The sequence below is a fragment of the Sorex araneus genome, chromosome 6, assembly GCF_027595985.1.
Source record: "Sorex araneus isolate mSorAra2 chromosome 6, mSorAra2.pri, whole genome shotgun sequence".
In the NCBI taxonomy this organism is placed as follows: Eukaryota; Metazoa; Chordata; class Mammalia; order Eulipotyphla; family Soricidae; genus Sorex; species Sorex araneus.
In genome coordinates this window covers 139,011,853-139,019,114 of record NC_073307.1, presented here as the reverse complement: position 1 = coordinate 139,019,114, position 7,262 = coordinate 139,011,853, and the positions used below count along the sequence as shown (strand labels likewise).

At 41.0% G+C, this 7,262-nt stretch overlaps 1 pseudogene; it reads right to left on the bottom strand.

Annotated features, from left to right (window-relative positions):
* Positions 1-213: 213 nt before the first annotated feature.
* On the bottom strand, positions 214-1,989 carry LOC129405795 (uncharacterized; annotated as a pseudogene).
* Positions 1,990-7,262: the final 5,273 nt, after the last annotated feature.

The window sequence follows — 7,262 nt, the reverse complement described above, 5'->3', positions numbered from 1 at the left end:
TTGCCGACTGTCTATCTTCACTTCCATTCCTTCCCGTTCTAATCGTCGAATGATGTTCTGGAGGGTGGCACTTAAGAGTTACGGTGAAATGGTATCACCCTGCCGCACCCCTCTCTTTACATCAATGATCACTTCCTTGTAGAATGGTGAGATCCTGGTGGTGAATCCACAATATAGCTCACGGAGGATTTTGATATACTGAGTTTGAATGCCCTGTTTGGCCAGGGCTTTGATGACCACTTCAGTCTCAACAGAATTGAAGGCCTTCTTTAAGTCGCTGAACGTTAGACAGAGTGGCATCTTGAACTCTCGCAAAATTTCAATGAGTTGGGTCACTGTGTGGATATGGTCTATCGTGCTTAATCCCCTTCGGAACCCAGTTTGCTCGCATGGCTGTCCTTCATCTAGTGTTCTGCCTACTCTATTCAGGATGACACAAGTGAACAACTTGCAGATGACAGACAGCAGACAGATTGGGCGATAGTTGCCGATGTCGTGGATGTCTCACTTCTTGTACAACAGAACGGTCCTACTGCTTTTCCACTGAGATGGAAATTTGCATTCAGATAGGTAGCATGTGAACAGTTGTGCCAGTGTATTGATGAGTACTGGCAGCAGATTTTTCAGGTGTTTGGGTCTGACTTTGTCCGGACCAGGTGCTGTACGCGTCTTTACCAACAAAATGGCATGTTGGATTTCAGAAGGGAGAACTTTGGGAATGATATATCCATCCTACGGAATTTGGCACATGGGCAGGTGGACATGGCTGTCAAAGAGATCCGAGTAGAAGTCATGAATAATCCTCTCCATTGCCCTTCTAGAAGATGTGATAGATCTATCGGGACGTTGGAGGGCAGTCATCTTGGTCTTGTAGTTGGCAAAGGACAGACGAGCATTGCGAATACTTTTCCCGGCTTCTGCTGCACTAGCCAACACTGCTGCTCTTCTCTCTTTGACGTCTTCCTTTATCACATTTCTGCACAGCTTTGTGAGCTCGGACGTTAGCTTGTGGTTGCCTGAGGCTCAAGCCAAACCACGTTGATGAATGATATTGAGAGTTTCCGAAGACAGGCGTCTGTTTGTGGCTTTCTCACTCTCGGCATTCTTCACACAGATAAGGAGTTGCTCGTATTCCTCGTCGATATTGTCAAGGACGGCATCTTCCCATGTTGCTGCAGTAGTGCCAAAGAGCTCCCAGTTGGTGGTCATTCTGGGAGTTGTCTTCTTAGACTTAAATTTTGCAGACTTTTCTCCCCGCTCTGTGAAGTAGAATTTTGCACAAAGGAGATGGTGGTTCGATCTCGTTTGGAATTTAGGGACATCAGTCAGGCAAAACCTTCGATTGAATATGATGTGGTCAATTTCATTTCGGAACTGTCCACGGGGAGATGTCCATGTCCAGCGTTTAGACTCAGCCTTCTGGAACTGTGAGTTATCATGGGTGGTCTTGGTCGACATGATGAATTCAGACTGTCTCTCACCCTGATCGTTCCATTCTAGGCCATGTGTCCTAATGTGGAGTTCTTTGGGCGACCTTCTCAGACCTATCTTGGCATTAAAATCACCAACAATGATCTTGTATAAGGTGTGGTCTTCTTTATAGAATGTCTCCAATTCCATGTAGAACCTCTCAATTTCTTCTTCATTGTAGTTGGAAGTTGGCGTATAGACGACAAAGATAGAAACTGCAGGCAGTGAGCCACATCTATTCAAGCATAATCGTCCAATTCAGGTTGTTAGGCATTCGAATGAATCGGTACTCATGGCTACGTTTGTGTTGACAAGGATACCAACGCCACCAACGCCTCTGTTGTCACATGTTTCGAGGAACAATTCTTCTCCAGTGTCAAAAATGGCGTGATGTGATTGATGTCTATGCGTTTCGGTCAGACCAATGATGTCATACTTGATCTTTTGCACTTGCACCATCAGGTCCTTGATGGATGCCTCTGATGCCAGCGTACATGTGTTGAAAGTACAGACAATCATTTTAATCTTTCTTCATTTTGGCAGTCTAGTTCGTCCCTGAGATTTTTTTCAGCCTCTCTTTGCTCATCTTTCTTAACGCTGCCATATTGGGGGCTCTTTTGGTGAGAGGTGAATGAGGCCAATTGTTGTTACTGTTGTTGGCATATCGGACAGTCGATATTTGATTCGATAGGAAACAATAATGATAATAATAGAAATACTACATGACAATGTTCAAGTCTTGCATACCTGCGAGTGCTCAGTATGGGCCAATTGTCATTTGAGATGCTAGGAATTCAGGAATGAACAAAATAAACAAAACCAGCTTCCTACTGTCAATGCAATCACATAATGGGAGATGCTAGGCAAATACCAGCCACAGAGTGACAGATGGCATTTTGAAAAATGATCAGAAAAGAGTTGAATGAGAGACCATAATGAAGTGAAAAGGTTGGCTGTGGAAATAGCTGGGGATCAAAGTTCCAGGAATAAGAGAACAGTCATTGCAAGGCAGGATGCTGAGCTGCCCGAAAACAATAAAGGAGCAGTTTTCCCTGAAGTGAATGAAGGAAAACTAAATAGAAAACTAACAAAAAATAGAAATAAAATAAGAAAACCAAAAAACGGAGATTTTACAGGGAGCAGATAATAAAAAAAATGAAAAAACCACTATTATCATTTGAGATACTTTTACTGAGCATAGAAATCCATATATTTTCAAAGACTCCTTGCAAGGGCAAACTCATTCTTTCAGATAATTCCCCCCCCCCTTTTTCAGTGCATTCATAGGACACGTGGTCTTTTTGTTGTTTTGGGGTTTGTGTTTGTTTGTTGTTTTGGAGCCATAGCTAGTGGTGCTCTGGGATACTGATAGTTCAGTGTTCCAGGCTTGATCCCTGGTGTGCTTGGAGGACCATGTGGTGCTAGGGATCAAAGTCAATCCAGGGCTCCCACATACAAAGCAAGAGCTCCATCCTTTTGAGCCAGCTCCCAAAGCCGTCTGTGCCTTTTTTGGATTGATGACACTACAGAGCCCTTTAAACAGTTGCCAGCACAGCATTCCCCAAAGTTGGCCTGGTCTTCCTACCACCTTTTTAATTCAGTTCTTGTTTTCCTAGTTTGTGACAGGCCACCAGTCTAAGCAACTCCCTTTGAGGAGTCATTCAGTCTCAGAATTTGTTTTCATTTAAATACACCCCTAAGGCATCTTTGATTCACTTCTCACCACCCATCCTACCTCTCACCTCTCACCACACCTATTTCCTCTCACTTACCTCTCACCACTCATATCCTCAAAATTTCCACCTACCCTCTTACCTATTGCCACCATCACACACACACACACACACACACACACACACACACACACACACACACACAGAGCCTCTGCTACAAGTATCAGGTGGCCCCAGAAAATGATGGCTACAATTGATTATTTGGAGACTTCAATAATTTATCTCAATGGCCAACACTGTGGGCAGAACTCAGAGGACATAAATTATCAACTAATCTTTCCCAGATGACCCATAGCAGCATTTGAAAGTTCAGTGAAATCAAACATCATCTGGATAAGATTATCATGTGCTCATTTCCACTTGGATGCTCATAACTGAAAGATAATCTATGACACTGTTTGCATCTTGGGTACAACAATGATTTCCCATGACAAAAACACACTAAAGGATTGTGGTGGCCCATTATAGATTAGTAAAATAGAATCTTATAGTTCATTCCTATTTACTTCTCCCCCACTCCAAGTATTTTCTTTTAACAGAGCTTTCACTTAAAAAATATATCAGAAAGGGGCCATATGAAGTTCTTTATTCTGATATCAGATTTAATCACAGTATCACTGTCATCCCGTTTTTCATCGATTTGCTCGAGTGGGTGCCAGTAATGTCTCCATTCATCCTAGACCTGAGATTTTAGCAGCCTCTCCTTACCCCTTCTTCCCAATGGTGCCGCATTGGAGGCTCTTTCAGGGTGAGTGGAATGAGACCCATCATTGTTACTGTTTTTGCAGGCTGGATACTCTTGGTAGCTTGCGAGATTCTCCAAGAGGGAGAACAAGACAATAAGAACTCCCGTGGAGTCGCAAATGCAGTCGCATGCTTCAGGGAGCTTTATTTCAGTCTCTGGATCTTGACTGTTGAGGGATTACACGGCGTCGGGGGGCAGTTTGTGGATGTGACTGCCTAGCTACTGGAAAATGGGTGGTCTAGGCAGTGGAGGCCCAATCCCGATCCGACCAGGCTTGGAGATCTCAGCCCTGGGTCCCGCACACCAGGGGTCCTCTGCAGGTTTAATATTTCTCAATATTTCTACTTAACATTTAAACCCTTTATATTAAAAGTACGTAGATATAAATCATCTAGAATTTTTTATTAATGTTACTGCAATTAAAGTTGAGACATCCAGAAATGATTTAGGAACCTTTTGCTCCAAGCATAGGAAAATATAAATAAAATGACAAGTTCACAAAAGAAACCATAGGCTGAATTTCCCAGAATCAGGGTATCAGTTCTTTTCAGTGGATATTAGAATCCAGGATCATCTTCTTTAAAGTTATTAATACATACACTGAGAACAACAGCTTCCTAACTCAAGTACAGGGCTTTTTTTCCCATCAAACTTCTTCCATTGCAACAGACAATTCTTTCACACTTATTTGAATCTCTGACAACATGTTGCATCTTTATTCAGTGTTGTTTATTTCCACAATAACTAACTTATTGAAGGTCTTATGAATCAAATAAAACATAAAGAGAAGGGGGAAAAACACTAACATATCACTATTTGCAGTGTCATTAACAGGTATCTCCCCCTGAAAATTTCCACGGAATAGAAAATTCATAAGCTTCAGGAATTGTCACGAAGTTGAACTATACTTGACAATGACAACATTAAGGATTATAATGCTAAATTTTTAAATGACCATACTCATGTTTCTTAATTAAACTTCATCATTTTATTTATTTTTAAAAATGTTTTGTTTGTGTGTTTAGACCACAGCCAGTAATGCTCAGGGGTTACTCCTGTCTCTGCATTTAAGAATTACTCCTAGTGGTGCTTAGAAAGCTATGTGGGATGCTAGGGCTTGAACCCGGATTATTTGCCTATTTGGCAAGCCCTCTACTCACTGTAGTATCTCTCTGGCCCCAATCCTCATCATTTTAAAAATGCTTAAACAAGTTTAGGGTGCGATGCCTGAAATCACTTTTAAAAATATAAAGTTTTTAATAAACAAGGCACTGAATAAATCAATGAATGACCCAAGCATTATCTATCAACACAACTTGTTTGCTAGTTCTATTGTTTTGCCTTAGAGATCTTGGCCCTGGTCCCGCACACCTGGGTTCCTCTGCCGGTTCCTTCATGCGTGAGGCTTGTCTGAATGTGTGGAGAGTGGCTTTGAGCATGGCTGTGGCTAGGTTCTGGAGGTCTTCAACTGTCCAAGACTGTTCGGACCCAGACTGGCCCTCTTCCACCCAGATCCCCCATTTTCCAGTAGCTAGGCAGTCACACCCAGAAACTGCCCCAGGCACTGTGCAATCCCATCAACTGCCAACATCCAGAGACTATAAAGCCAAACTCCCCAGAGCATTGCAGCTGCTTGACTTCTAATAGTCTAGTTCTCCCTCTTGGAGAACCTGACAAGCTACCGAGTGTCTATTGCCCGCCCAGGAGAGCCTGGAAAGCTCCCCAAGGCGTATTCATATCCTCAATAAAGTAAAAGATATATACATTCCTTTCGGGGAGCCCGGCAAGCCACCGAGAGTATCCCTTCTGCACTGCAGAGCCTGGCAAGCTACCCGTGGTGTATTCGATATGCCAAAAACAGTAACAACAATGGGCCTCATTCACCTGACACCAAAAGAGCCTCCAATCGTTGGGAGTAAGGGAGGTTGATAAAATCTCAGGGTTGTGTGTAATAGAGATGTTACTGGTGCTCGCTTGAGTAAATCGACGAACAACTGGATGACAGTGATGCAGTGATTGTTTTGTAACCCCCAAAATACAACACCACATACTCCTGAGTTGAAATGATAAAGAAGTTGTAATTTTTTCTTTGGATTCTGACTGTATTTTCTGAGGTGTATCGGCTGATCTGATTTGGTTCAATGTTCTTCTGTTCAAATAAAAGATCTGACAAGGAAAGACCTCAAATCATCTATGCCTATAAAATTAAAAACAAAACAAGTCAAAACAGAAACCTGCTGGTGTTGGCAAATTAGTCAACCACTCATTCATCATTTACAAATAGTGATTATTTTTTAAGTAAAAATAGTTTTATTTAGAGACATATGAGTAAGAGAGAAAAAGACAGAAATACACTCAAGAGAATGTGCTTCTTCAGCATGGCAAGAGAATATAATAATTCCTTAATTAAAAAACAAAATGAACTATTTTTTCTTTTACTGTTTACTTTTCTTACCACATAGTTTTTGTTTGTGAGAGTATATTTATCAATTCTCATGGATTACTTCTGGTTCTGTGATCAGGAACCACTCCTAGTAAGTCTCAGGGTCGGGGGACATATGGGGTACCAGCGATCTTACCCATGTAAGGTATGTGTAAGGCAAGTACCTTCCCTATTGGACTACCTATCTGACCCCTATTTTTAAGTATATTTCTCTAAGGTCAGCCACTAAATTTAATTAAATTTAGTGAAATTCTGGTGCCAGATATAGGCTATAAACTTCTGATGAGCTTAAGACTGTGTTTGTGGAGAACAATAATATTATTAAAGAAATTTATTGAATATACTCAATTTATTCAATATTACTGTTACTGTATCACTGTCATCCCATTGCTCACCGATTTGCTCAAGCAGGCACGAGTAACATCTCCATTCTGAGACTTGCAATATATTATTGAATATATTCAACAGACTGAAATATTGGGAAAGCATGTGATATAGGATAATTTTACAGCTTTAAATGTAACTCTAGATTTGGCTTAAGTTGTAAAAACTTGACATGAAGAAACAAATCTGTGTTCTTCTCTCAATGCTTAATCATTTACAAGTGACTTCTGAAGGATCATCTGAAAGATTAGACTAAAGTGACATCAGTAAGTATCCCTGTAAAATTGAATCTGAAGGAGTATTCTTACTCCAGATTTTGACAGAGTGATGATTTTTTCAGATGCATTAGCTGCCCCCAAATTCACTGTGTTTATATAAAGTGAAAAAGCATGAAGGATGTATATGCAGTAAACTTACTGAGGAATTATTGTGAAAAAAATATATTAATAGAGTGGAACCTTTAAAAAATGGAAAACAGCCATCAATT